Source organism: Apium graveolens, chromosome 6 (genome assembly GCF_009905375.1).
Source record: "Apium graveolens cultivar Ventura chromosome 6, ASM990537v1, whole genome shotgun sequence".
Classification (NCBI taxonomy): Eukaryota; Viridiplantae; Streptophyta; class Magnoliopsida; order Apiales; family Apiaceae; genus Apium; species Apium graveolens.
This window is the reverse complement of record NC_133652.1, coordinates 241,855,074-241,869,311: the sequence shown is the minus strand read 5'-3', so window position 1 is coordinate 241,869,311 and position 14,238 is coordinate 241,855,074. Positions and strand designations below refer to the sequence as shown.

General features: G+C 35.4%; 1 non-coding gene across 1 annotated transcript; it reads right to left on the bottom strand.

Moving 5' to 3' along the window:
• Positions 1 to 4,058: 4,058 nt before the first annotated feature.
• LOC141669135 (small nucleolar RNA R71) lies at positions 4,059 to 4,165 on the bottom strand. The gene has a single exon (XR_012553427.1). It is a non-coding gene; the product is annotated as a small nucleolar RNA R71 (small nucleolar RNA).
• Between the last annotated feature and the right edge of the window lie 10,073 nt (positions 4,166 to 14,238).

The following is a 14,238-nucleotide window of genomic DNA, read 5'->3' as shown; positions in this document are numbered from 1 at the left end:
CACCTTTAACTATGAATTTTGCTTTGTTTTGCACCCCCTGAATCGTTTTTAACTTTAATATCAGGCGTAAAATCGGAAATTTCTGGTCTTCAAGAATAAATCATCGGATCCTTAGATTTCCCAGTCCAAACCAACAAATAAATTCATGAATCGATTGCAAATAGGGTTGAGCAAAACCAAACCGAAACCGAAAAACCGAACCGAACCGTATTAATCCAATTCGATTCAGTCCTGATTTTTCAGATGTTCATTCTATTCGGTCCAGACCAAATAGTCCGGAATAAAATTCGGTTTGGTCCGATTCTTTTAAAAAATATTTTGGTCGGGACCGAATAGACCAAATCATAAATACTATAATTTTATATTATATATTTTATATATATCTTAAAAATCAGAATCATAATTTTTAATTTGTAATTATATTTATACACTTTTAGAAATCTACATATCACCTTACTTTAATTATATTTTAGATTTCATATTTTTGGTTTGAAATTTTTAATACAATTTTATCTTTTTTAAAAAATTCGGCCCGTTCGGTCCAAAACCATAATTCGGTTCGGTTCGGTCCGATCCATAATACAATTTTGGTCTGGTTCGGTCCAAGAAAAAATGATAATTCGGTTGTTCGGTCTATCCAGTACGGTGTCCACAATACAATTTCGGTCTGGTTCGGTCCAAGAAAAAATGATAATTCGGTTTTTCGGTCTATTCGGTTCAGTTCAGTTTTGGACCGAACTGACCAAATGCTCAATCCCATTTGCAAATAACAAGAAAAAGCTATTCGTAATATCAAATGTCATGAAAAATGCCCGAAAATCAAACCCCCAGTTCGAAATAAGAATCCTAGAATCAAGTTTATTTTTTTTATTTTAGCGAATATGGATCAGCCTATTAAATATTCACTCCATTTATAATTGGATTTTTTTATCGGATCGAATCCAGGATCGAATATTTAATATGCCAATCCATATATGCTAAAATAAAAATTAAACTCGATTCTAAGATTCTTATTTCGAATTGGGGGTTTGATTTCCGGGCATTTTTCATAAAATTTGATATTATAGATAACTTTTGCTTGTTATTTGCAATCGATTCATGTATTTATTTATTGCTTTGGATTGGAAAATCGAAGGATTCGACGATTTGTTCTTGAAGACCAGAAATTTCTGATTTTACCCATGATATAAAAGTTAAAAACGGTCTAGGGGTGTGTAAAACAAAACAAAAATCAAATTTAAAGGTGCAATTTGCAAGGAAACATAATATAGACCCGAATTGAAAAAATGCCTAAAGAAATGGGTTACAAAATGCCAATTACTCTTATTTTCTTATGTTTTAATTAGTAATTTACTGAAATACCCCCGTTTACGTTAAAGTTAACAGTAATCTTGGATGGAAAGTCGTCAGTGGGGTGCAAATAGAAGCGAAATTAATTTTTTGGGGTGCATGTTGATAGAGAAAATAATGCAGACCCAAATCGCAAAAATAAAAATAAAAGTGGGGTACAAACTGCTAATTACTCTTGATTTTATGTTAAATAATTTATCTTAAAAAATTATGATATATCTTTTAAATTCATCTATTCAAGATAAATAATAAATATTTTTAATTACTTTTTGAAATTCAAAATTTATAAGGCAACCTCTATTAAAGAATAACCTCTCTATAATAATATTTTTTGTCGGTCCTAACGATATTATTGTAAGTTAATGATGTACTAGGAGTCAGTTGTAATGGAACCTGCAGTGTTCAATCATTACGAGTCTGTAAATTTTTTAGCTTTATAATCAATATGAACATTAATCTATAGGGAATTAATTTTGGTTTAAGAGATCGATAAAAACAGGACACTTTAACTGATATGGAAAATTAATTGATAAAAAAATGTTAAACTTACATATGAAAATTTTAAATATTCTAAGTCAAATGAAAGTACACAACATGTTCTTAAAATCCAATTTGGGGTCAATAATTCAATAATTGATTGATTGTCTTACTAATTAAAACTCTTGATGTCAACTGATAAGTGGAATTTATATCCACTTGGAACGCTTTATATCGGCTTAAGTTGGTGTTTTGGACTCAAGTATTTGGTAATTTTGATGTGTTTTGTGTTGAGTCATTTCAGGGAACTAGTCGGAGGTGGAAATGAGCTTTCAAATAATTTTATGTTGATAAGAGATTAGGGAATGGAGTTGCAGAAGTTTGCGAGAAGGTCAGAGCACAAAACAAGAAACTGCAGAGCTTTCTACAGAAAGCAGGCGCGCCCACGCCAGTTAATCCAGTAAGACAGCGCGCCCGCACTAGGTAGAGCGCGCCCGCGCCATACACTTGTTGCAGAATCTTGATTTGAGTTTGATTGGGTTAATTGAAGAGTCCAGGTCAACCGGGGGCTTATATAAAAAGATAAGAAGACGTTTTTAAAAACATGGAATCCAGGGAGAACATTAAGAAGACCTAGAGCACACGAGACGGCTAAGGAGAAGAAGATTTAGTTTCATACTTTTGTATTCTTCAATTTAGGCGATACTTTTGGATGCTTATTTTTGAATTGTTCTAAACCCTAGTTCTTTTATATTATCTCGTAGTATTCTGAACTTATTTATTACCATGTTTTCATTGGAACCCATGGTGACGATGTGTTCGATCATGAACTAATCATTGTCATGGGGTTCTAGCGGATTTATTTATGGATTTCAATAGTTGATTGTTTTAAATCTTTAGTATATGGTGATTTATGATTTCCTAGTATGGTTGTGCTTATTTGTCTTTGATGCGTAGCTAACATCTAAGATTGTTTGTTAATCTATATTGAAGCGACAATGAATATAGAGGTTTAGAACTTTCCATGCTAGCATAGTTTTATGTATGTTTGTCATGCATGATTCGTGGAGTAATTTTAACCATCTTACCTGCCCTATGTAATCATAATAGATAATTTGTTCTTACACCGTTATGTTTTCAAATTCTATAGACATATAGGTTCTAAGCATAATTGGTGTCTATTTGGATTTTATCTTGATTGTGGATACTCAGTAGTAGGGTATACATATATCGAAAGATAGCGTATACTAATTTCGTGTTATCTGATTAGTTATCACCACAATCACATTCTAAGATTAAAGGCATAAACTCTGAACGAAGTATTTAATGAAGTTAGAATCTCATGTTTTATTCTCATTTAAGTAATCCACTTTTAATCTCTTAGTTAATGCATGCTAGGATAATCTCTTAAGTAGTTAATCAACACAAATTTGTTACTTGTATTAGTTGTGAACGATAATCATACATTATTACATAAGTGCATAATCTGAACTTAACCTAAACCAGTCTCTGTGGGAACGAACTTGACTTAAATCTTATATTACTTGTGATCACGTACGCTTGCGTGTATTTTCACTTGTGTTTTATTGTGAACAAGTTTTTGGCGCCGCTGCCGGGGACTCAGTGTTAAATGTGCTTGACATCAGTGGTTGTTAAAGTTCACTGACTCAGATTACTTTACTCACTACGGTTACTTTTTTGTGTTTCAGGTATTCTAGAGAGCGTGTATACGAAAACGTTTTCAGTCTCGTAAGGAAATAATTGAAGAAGATAAGGAAGTTGAAGAATTGGAAGAAGAAGTTCTTGAAGAAGTTAAAAAATTCGAAGAAGTGATCATTACAAAGGGAGAACCAGTAGCAACAACAAAAGCGTTGATGGATTATTCTCAACCAAAGATCAATGACATTTAATCTAGCATTGTCAGGCCAGCTATCGCAACTAATACCTTTGAGATCAAGCCTGGCACAATTCAGATGGTGCATAATTCAGTCCAGTTTGGGGGTTCTCCAACGGAAGATCCCAATATGCACATTAGGGATTTCATCGAGATCTGCGATACCTTCAAGTTCAATAATGTTTCTGAAGATGCTGTGAAACTGAGACTTTTCCCATTCTCTCTAAGGGATAAATCTAAGAGCAGGTTGCACTCTCCACCACCAGGTTCTATTGCGACATGGGAGGATCTTGCTCAAAAATTTCTTAATAAATTCTTCCCTATGGCAAAAACAACTACAATCAGGAATGCTCTTACTCAATTTGCACATCAATCAGTTGAATCTCTATGTGAAGCCTGGGAGTACTACAAGGAGATGCTTTGGAAGTGTCATCATCATGGAATGCCTGACTGGATGGTGATAAATTGCTTTTATAATGGTTTGGGAACACAGTCAAGGCCTATGCTCGATGCAGCATCAGATGGAGCTTTATGGGCTAAAGGCTATGAGGGAGCTTACGAGCTAATTGAGATGATGGCCGCTAATGAATATCAGAATCCAACTCAGAGACTACCACAAGGCAAGGTAGTAGGAATTCTGGAGGTGGATACAACTACGACTATCACTGCGCAGCTAAAGGCATTAACTATGAAGGTCGATTCTCTGACCAACTATGGTGTTCATCAGATAAGTAGTGTTTGTGAGCTTTATGCAGGTTCGCATGCGATGGAGCAATGTGTTATATCTAGTGAATCAACTCAGTTTGTGAGTAACTTTCAGAGGTCACATCAACCAGTTCCTGCCACTTATCATCCTAACAACCGCAACCATCCTAACTTCAGCTGGAGCAATAATCAGGGTGGTATGCAACAGCTACAACAGCCATACCAGCAGTTTGGAAATAAGTAATTCAATCCTCCTGATTTTTAACAACAATATGCACCAAGGCAGCAATTTTAGCCACATGGAATGCAACATTAATCTCATGGAGGTGCCGATCAATCTTCTAATGAAAAATCTGAATTGGAGGAGTTAAGGCTTATGTGCAAGAGCCAAATGGTTTCAATCAAAACTCTGGGGAATCAAATAGGGCAGATTGCTAACACCCTATTGAACCGACCATAAGGAATTCTTCCAAGTGATACAGAAGTTAATCGAGGTAAAAGGGAAGTCAAAGAACAATTGAAGGCAATCACCTTGAGGTCTGGAAAGGTCGCTAGCCCTACAAATCATCAAAATGCAAAATCTGAAAAAAAATTCCAGAAGGAGAGCACGCCCGCCCCCTCCCCAATTTCAGAAAATGAAATTTTGGCTGATTCAATTGTACAGAAGGGTGACGAAGCGGAACCGAAGAAGAAAGTTGTTGAAAACACTCCTCTTGAGCAGAATATAAGAGACAAACAAGTATATCCTCCACCTCCATATCCTAAAAGACTTCAGAAGCAGAAGTTCGACAAGCAATTTGCTAAGTTTCTGGTGGTTCTCAAGAAGTTTCACATTAACATACTTTTCACGGAAGCTCTAGAACAGATGCCGAGCTATGCTAAGTTCATGAAGGGTATTCTTTCTCAGAAGCTTAAACTTAAGGATTTGGAAACCGTTGCTCTAACGGAATAGTGCAATTTGTGTTGCAACAGAAACTACCTCCTAAACTTAAAGATCCAGGAAGCTTCACGATACCTTGCACTATTGGAAACTTATCTTTTGACAAGTGCTTGTGTGACTAGGGAGCTAGCATCAATCTGATGCCATTGTCTGTCTTCAAGAAACTTGGTTTTCCTGATCCAAAACCTGTAAACATGTCCTCACAACTGGCTAATTGATCCATCACTTATCCGTGAGGTGTAGTGGAGGATGTATTGGTTAAGGTGGACAAACTCATCTTCCCTGCTGATTTTGTCATTCTGGACTTTGAGGAAGATAAGAAGATTCCCATTATCTTGGGGAGACCATTCTTAGCTACTGGCCGAACTCTGATCGATGTGCAGAAGGGTGAGCTTACTATGAGGGTCCAGGATCAGGATGTTACCTTTAATGTCTTCAATGTAATAAAATTCCCTACTGATGAAGATGAGTTCTTTAAAGTAGAGTTGGTCGAATCTGTAGTGAATTCGGAGCTTGATCAATTGCTAAGTGTTACATGTTGATTATCAATGATCAGGAGGAGCTCAGGATTTGATGTGCCATCAGGATTTGATGCATCATCAGTATCCGCAGAACATCAGCATCTGAAGATAGTCTATTGTGAAGATTAAGTCTATTCCTTAATTTGAGGGATGGATATCTGTTCGTTCTGAGTGATAGGACTTTGTGTATTCAGTTGAAGATATGTATCATTTTCAGTTAGTAATTGATAATGCATATCCTATACTGATTTGTAGTAGCTGTGTATTATATAAACACAGTTTAGGTCATCACATAGTGATTAACTCGAGCATTGTATGGCCTAACAGCTCTCAAGAACATCGGTATTTTTTGAGAGAATTTATAACAGTTTTTATCAGAAATATAAAGAACTGTTATATTTTTATACTTGTTCAAAATGTTTATACAATTAAATCCAACCCCCTTAAACAATTGTATCATTACTGGGCAACAATTGGTATCAGAGCAAACTGATAAATTTATAATCAAAAGCGATCTAAACATGTCTCTGAACAAGTATGCAAGTATTAAAATCCCCATTCTGAAAAAGGCTGAATATCCTACATGGAAGGTGAAGATGCTCATGCACCTGGAGGCTATAGATCCAGATTATCTCACCGTAATCAATAATGAACCCTACATGCCAACAAAACTGGTGCCTGCAACTCCTACGGTTGCTGAACACTATTCGTTGAAGGAGAAGAGTGAGTGGACACCAGAAGAGAAAGTAGTTGTACTGAAAGATGCAAAGGTAAGAAACAATTTGCATAACAGTCTTGATTCTGTGATGTCAAATAGGGTTATAGCCTACAAGACTGCCAAAGAGATCTGGGATGCTCTTGAAACTCAATGTCAAGGAACCATGGCCATCAAAAAGAACAGAAGGGATGTTCTAATTCAAGAATATGAACATTTTGAGGCCAAGCCTGATGAAAGCCTCACTGACATCTATGACAGGTTTCTCACCCTTCTCAACAACCTATCTTTGGTGGGAAAAGTGTATAATCAGGAGGATTCAAACACTAAGTTTCTGAGAGCCTTGATTGAGGAACATGAGACTCAGACTTCAATAATACGACATCAGTATGATTTGGAAATAATCACCCTGGATGAAGTCTATGGCATGCTGAGAACTCATGATCTGGAAGTTCAGCAAAGAAAAGAGAGGAAAAGCAACAAGGGAAAATCAGTTGCTTTGAAAGTGAATGCTAAAGCTTCAAAAGAAAGGTCAGTTAAAGCTGCAAGGAAAAAGAACAATCTTCCAGAATCAGATACTGATGATTCATCATCAAATCCTGATGATGATACTGATTCTGAAACTGATGAGAACATGACAAATTCTGATATCATACAAATGGCTGCATTTCTATTTAAGGGCTTCAAGAGGATGCAATTCAGGAAGTCTCAGAAGAATAGAAGCTTCAGGAAAAAGTTCACTGGAGGAGAAAGGAAGTCATCTGGAAGAAGAGAAGGGAAGGACTCTAAAGCTGGAAAAGTTGACAGGTCAAAACTTAAGTGCTACAACTGTGATGAACCTGGTCACTTTGCTACAGAGTGCAAAAAGACAATGCATGACAAAGGGAAGAACGAAGCCTTGATTACATAAGCAAGGATTGGATGGAGTACACTAATTCTGAAAATGAAGAAACATTCTATGCACTGATGGCTAGATTTGATGCTCCTGCTTCCTCTGATTATAAGGTATCAACTTCTTTCTTCTCTTTTGTTACTGAAGATATATATAAACTGAAATCTATTCTTAAGTCTCTACATGGTATTTTAAAAATAAGACTTTGGAGAATAATATGCTGTTATTTGAAAATGAAATCTTAAATTCTAGGAATGATCAGTTGGAGTCTTACTTAGTAAGTCAGATTGAAGTTCAGAAAGAATGTGAGAAAGCTAAATATACAGTAAAGATACTAGAAGCTAAGTATAGTATGTTGGAGAATGAAATAGAGAATGAGAGGAAAACCCTTAAATCCTGGACTAATTCAGGCAAAAAGGTTCATGAGATAATCTCTAAGAAAAACTGGAAAGAATGTCTTGGTTATGTAGATGGAATTAAGGATATTGACACTGAAAGTAAAACTACCTTTAAGACTCCTGTAAAGTTTATCTCTTCAGAAGCTGATGAACCCAAATCTACTTTTGAAAAGGGTTCAACATCAGCATCCAAAGAAAAGTCATTAAGTGATAAATCTCAAAGAAAGGAAAACAAGGAAATCATTAAGACTGTTAAGAAAGAAAAGAATATAGGACTTTTTTCTAAAAGAGAATTGAAAAAGAAATTATCCGAGGTTACTCACAAACCTCAAGTTAAAAGTCCTAAAAGGAACAAAAATGGTAAGCAAGGTATTTCTAAGGATTCTAATTATAAGTTTGTTCCCAATGCTCCTAGAAAAACTTGTTTTAACTGTGTAATACTAATCATCTTTCTATTGATTGCAGGAGGAGTAAGAAAATGAAAACTACTATTCCTGAGTCTGATGTTAGGGGTAGATCAGTATTTTATAAACCACAAAATCCTTGTTTTCATTGTGGTAGTAGTTGGAATTCAATTTACACCTGTAGTTCTTATTATAAGCTGTATCACAACTATTATGAACCTTTACCTAAATTTAATAAAACTGCCTATGTACTCAATTATTCTACTTCTACTAAATCTATTTCTGACAAGACAAATCCTGACAAAGGAAAAATTGTCAGAAGTACTTCTGAATTGCAAAGGCTTAAGTTGTCCAATAAGAGGGCCCAACAAGTGTGGGTCCTTAAAAATCCTTCTAATTAATTGCTCTTCTGACTGCAGGGTAACAAGAAAAACACTCTTGTCTTGGATAGTGAATGTTCAAGACATATGAATGGAAATAAATCCCAGCTGTCAGAGTTTGAGAAGAAGGCTAGCCCAGTTGTATCGTATGGAGATGGAAATATAGGACACACTCTGGGATATGGCAACTTGATAATTGGAAATGTAGGAATAGAGAATGTAGCTCCGGTAGAAGGACTGAAGCATAATCTTCTAAGCATCAGTCAAATCACTGACAGAGGTTATCATGTGGTGTTCTATGACTCTCACTGTGAAGTGGTTCATAACAAGTGAAAGAAAATTGTCTTGATGGGATATAGACATGGAAATATGTATAAAGCAAGGCTACATGAAAGTCTTGAGCAAGAAGCTACTTGCCTTATCTCAAAGGCATAAGTAGATGAAAGTTGGAATTGGCATAAGAAGCTCTCACATCTCAACTTCAATTCAATCAATGAACTTGCCAAGAAGGAGCTAGTAAGTGGATTACCAAATATGTTATACCCATCTGATGGTCTTTGTGATGCGTGTCAAAAGTCAAAGCAAAGAAGAGCATCCTTCAAAAGAAACACATAATTCTCTGTTACTAAGCCATATCATATGTTACACTTGGATCTCTTTGGACCAGTAAACATAATGTCCATCAACAAGAAAAGGTACACACTTGTAATTGTTGATGATATCACCAGATAAACTTGGGTTTATATTCTACACAGGAAGGATGAAACTCCAGAAATTCTTCTGGATCATGTAAGGAAAATTGAGAATGGATCCACTCACAAAGTGAAAATTGTGAGAAGTGATAATGGCACTGAGTTCAAGAACTCAAAAATGGAGGAAGTCTGCAAGTACAAAGGCATAGAACAACAATTCTTAGCTCCTGGTACACCTCAATAAAATGGTGTTATTGAGAGAAAGAACAGAACCCTGATAGAAGCTGGCAGGACTCTGTCGGAAGAAGCAAAACTACCCACTTACTTCTGGGATGAAGCAGTAAACACAATATGTTATACTCAAAATATCACACTGATAAACATACATGGTGTTACTCCTTATCAGATGCTAAAAGAAAAGAAGCCCAGTCCCAAACATCTTCATGTATTTGGATGTAAGTGCTTTGTTTTGAGAACTCATACTGATCAGCTAGGGAAGTTAAAATCAAAAGTTGATAAAGGAATCTTTGTTGGTTATTCACCATCAAGAGCATACATGGTTTTCAATCTGAGAACAAATACTGTAGTTATCTCCATAAATGTATCTTTTGATGATAAGAAGATTCTTGGTTTTGAAGAGGACTCTTATGACAGTCTAATCTTTACAAATGAAAATACATTGTTAGAATGTGGATCAAACTCTAATGAACTGTCAAATCCAGATGATCCAAATCCTGATACTCCTTCAAATTTTGAAGATGATCATTGTACTAATGAATCTGCACTTGTTGAGGGGGAGCAACAACAAGGTTCAACTGATGATACTAACACTGAAGAATCAACTCAACGTTCTTCTCAATCTAGTCATTCAGAATCCAATGCTGATTCAATATCAGAGAGACATGATTCAAGTCCCAAGACTTCATTAGGAGATAACAACACAGATTCAAGGGGAGCCTCAAATGCATTTGATGAGGCATACAATTCAGGGGGAGCATCTAGCTCCAGAAGGACACTTCCTAGTGCCAGAAAATGGACTAAAGATCATACTCCTGATCTAATCATTGGAAATCCTGATGAAGGTGTAAAGACAAGGAGTGCAACTCAAAATAAATGTTTGTATCACAATCTAATTTCAAAAGAAGAGCCAAAGAAAGTAGAAGATGCACTTTAGGATGCAGATTGGGTCATAGTTATGCAAGAAGAGTTAAATGAGTTCGAAAGAAATGAAGTTTGGAAGCTGGTGCCTAGACCTAAGAACATGTCAATTGTGGGCACAAAATGGGTCTTCAGAAATAAGACTGATTCCGATAGAACAATAATCACAAACAAGGCAAGATTGATGGATATAGGATATTCTCAACATGAAGGCATTGACTATGATGAAACATTTGCTCATGTTGCTAGACTGGAAGCAATCAGAATTTTCTTGGCATATGCTGCACACAAGAAATTTAAAGTGTTTCAGATGGATGTCAAGAGTGCATTTCTCAATGGAGAACTTGAAGAGGAAGTCTATGTTGAACAGCCACCAGGTTTTGTGGATCCTGAACATCCTGATTATGTTTATAGACTTGACAAAACACTTTATGGACTAAAGCAAACACCTAGGGCATGATATGAGACCCTTCCTCAGTTTCTAATGGAAAGTGGATTCAAAAGAGGTACAATAGATAAAACTTTATTTTATCTGAATCAAGGTAAAAATCTGCTTTTAGTTCAAATTTATATGGATCATATCATTTTTGGATCAACTAATCAAAAACTGTGTGATAAGTTCTCAAAGTTGATTCAATCAAGATATCAAATGAGCATAATGGGAGAGATGAGTTTCTTCTTGGAATTGCAAATTAAACAGACTAATAATGGTATCCACATTAATCAGTCAAAGTACACAAATAATATGATGAAAAGGTTTAATATGCAAGAGAGTATAGCTGCAACTGCTCCTATGACAACTGCTACAAAGCTTGATCCTCATGAAGGTACAACAGTTGATGTCATAAACTACAGAGGTATGATTGGTTCTCTTTTGTACCTAACGGCTAGTAGGCCAGACATTATGTTTGCCACCTGTCTGTGTGCAAGATTTCAGGCAAATCCAAGGGAGCCACATCTAATTGCAGTAAAGAGAATCTTCAGATACCTCAAAGGTACTGTACCACTTGGTCTCTGGTATGCAAGGGAAGCTGACTTTGAATTATGTGGATATTCAGACGCTGACTTTGCTGGCTGCAAGATAGACAGGAAGAGTACTTCTGGGAGCTGTCAGTTTCTGGGAGGCAGATTAGTCTCATGGTTCAGTAAGAAGTAGAAATCTATTTCTACTTCAACTGCTGAGGCTGAATATATTGCAGCTGGGAGTTGCTGTGCTCAGTTGTTATGGATGAGAAACCAACTCATGGACTATGGATTACTATTGTTACGACCGGTATTTCTAAACCCTATCTATATATAATTGTGTGTATATTATTAAAATTTAAATTGTGTGGAATTATAAATGTGGATGATCTATATGATTGAGTGCCTATAAACTAAGTGTTTAATGTATTAGTTTATACAATTTTTTTTTGAAAAGAAAATCTTATCATTTAGTATTTTTAAATGATAATCAAAAGTACTTCATTTTATATGAAAAATCGATTTTAAAAATCTTTTAACAATAAACTTTCAAATTTTATATCATTAAATTTCTAAAATCATAAGCTATTTTATGATATTTATTTTGTGATTTATGGAGGTGCATTTATATTTATAAAAATTGTTTTATATAAATTAGTTGATTTATAAATTACAAATTACTTAGTTTCCCATGCATGCAAATACCCTCCAATTCAATTTAAAGGGCATACGAGACAATTCATACCCCAATAACCTTCTTTTATCCACCAAAAGACTAAACTACCCTTGCATGCACTTTTGCTTGGTTATTGGAGAAGGGCACTTTAGTACATTCCAAATTCCACTATTGAATTAGTGCATGATGAACCATAATGAGATGAGTTAACCCAAAACCACACTCCACTCAAGCTCATCACTTTCACTCTCAAATTTTCTCTCCTCCCCCTCTCTTTTTCTTCATTCGGCGAAGCCCCTTCCCCCATTCCCTTCAAGTTTTCTTCATCAAATCCTTGCCATTCTACTGTAATTCCATTACCCATTCATATAATATACACTTTACAAGAAGTTCCATGCTTAGGAGATGAAGTTTAATGCTTGCATGTCTTGATTTGATGTGATCTCCAAAGAGAAACTCTTAATTCTTGTGGATTAAAGAGTTCTCTATGAGATATACTTTTTATGTGCATAAACTAAGTGTTTCCATGAATAAAACTCTTTTAAAACCTTTGCATGCTTCTGATATTTAGTTGTAAAGTCATATTCTACTTTGCATGTTAGAGATAGGGCATTATTTTCAAGTATAATCATGTTATATATGCTCTTCTTTTCGAAAATGTACATGCATGCTTAGTTTGTGTTAAATTCGACCTTATATGTGCTTAAAACGATTTTTTTCCTTGATATTATGCTTGATCTTAGTTGTTAAAAGGTAGTGTGCATGATCTTTTGAAGTAGTTAAGTATTTTAAGTCAAATTTATGAGCTAATAACCCTCTTGTTTAGTCGAACTTGATTTAGTGATCATCTTGAGTTGTATGTTAAGTTTTATTTTGCATGTTGGTACTATAGGGCATGTATAATCTCCATTATTGGTTGAGGCCTTAGTTTAGAATCTTATAGTATTAAATTTTCCTTGGTTGAGATTTAATTCGTGGTTTTAAAGTGGGAGTTAAGGTGGAAAGGCTAGGATAGAATCCTGAAATTTTTTCCAGATTTGCATGTGAGTTTTGTGTTGATTTTGAATGGGCATTTCTTAGGCATTATTAGGCCCAAACCACGGGGAGTTAAAACTTGGGGTATAATTGAGTCTAGAAGTCACAAATTATAGAAACCCAACCATTTAGTGAGGTGCACACACCAAAATTTAGAATCTGTCCAGCAGGGGACAGTTTTGTTGCAACTTAGAAATGAGGAGTTTTGACCATGTCATGGGTAGGCCCTCACTAGGACTTGGTTAGCCCTAGTTAGAGGGAGTGTCAGAGGAATTTTTCCAGCCATAGTTTATAGGAATTGAGTTAGAATCATGTGTCATAAGTTAGTGCAAAACATGACACTTTTTTGTCCAGAAAATAGGGGAACATTGGACTTTAAGCTTAGGCCCAGGTAGGCCTAAGCTAGGCCATTGAGCCACATCAAGTTTGAGAGTTGCCTCATGGTCAGAAGATTCTAGTGTAGAAGTTTGAGAGGTAAACTTGAATGTAAGTGTGTCAATTGTACTCATAAACCCATTGGTGTCACCCTGAAATCACTATAATGAGCAAAATCACTTAACCTTTAGTTTTAGAGCACTTATGAGTGAGGCCTAGGTTGAACACCATAGTTGTAAGATAGTATGAGGTCAGTAGAGTGTAAGGCCTAAGTCAGGGTCGATAATAACTTGATGGTTTAGAAAAGGCACTTCGAGTTATGAGGACGATATTAAGAGTTTTGGCTAGTTTAGCATAACTAAGTGACTTGAGTAAGTGGAGTGAGATCATCTGTAACGACCGGGAAATTTACGTTGTATTATATCATATTGATAATAAAATATATGTATTAATATGTCATTACGTGTGATTATCTGTTGAAATCTAGTTGTTACTTGTTACGTGCATTCCGTGTCATTTCTGTATTTTTAAGGTATTTTTCAAATGTTTTATTTTGCATTCATCGCTTTCATTTCAAACATTTTACGACCCAAACAATGATTTTAAAGCCAGTATTTCAAATGAAATAATGGGCCTTATTTTTCATCAAACGGCTTTTTCAAT